Source organism: Aplysia californica, unplaced genomic scaffold (assembly GCF_000002075.1).
Source record: "Aplysia californica isolate F4 #8 unplaced genomic scaffold, AplCal3.0 scaffold00218, whole genome shotgun sequence".
NCBI lineage: Eukaryota > Metazoa > Mollusca > Gastropoda > Aplysiida > Aplysiidae > Aplysia > Aplysia californica.
Window position 1 is genome coordinate 105,593 of NW_004797488.1, and position 311 is coordinate 105,903.

Below are 311 nucleotides of genomic sequence, written 5' to 3' on the forward strand. Positions count from 1 at the left end.
TCTCTCTCTCTCTCTCTCTCTCTCTCTCTCTCTCTCTCTCTCTCTCTCTCTCTCTCTCTCTCTCCAATCCTTTCAAACGTAACTGCATTTTTTTTATACCGCACCCCCTCCGCCCTAATCAAAAACTTTTAAAAATGGGAAAAAAATGTGCTCTCAATTTTTAAAATTCTGTGAAAAGATTAACAATCACAACGCGTCCTGCGCCTGCAAAAATCAGTTCAAACAGGGGGGAAAAGTAGTTAGTATTCTCTTAACACAATAATAATCTGGTATCTATCTAAATCATTGAAACACACGCGCGCGCGCACACA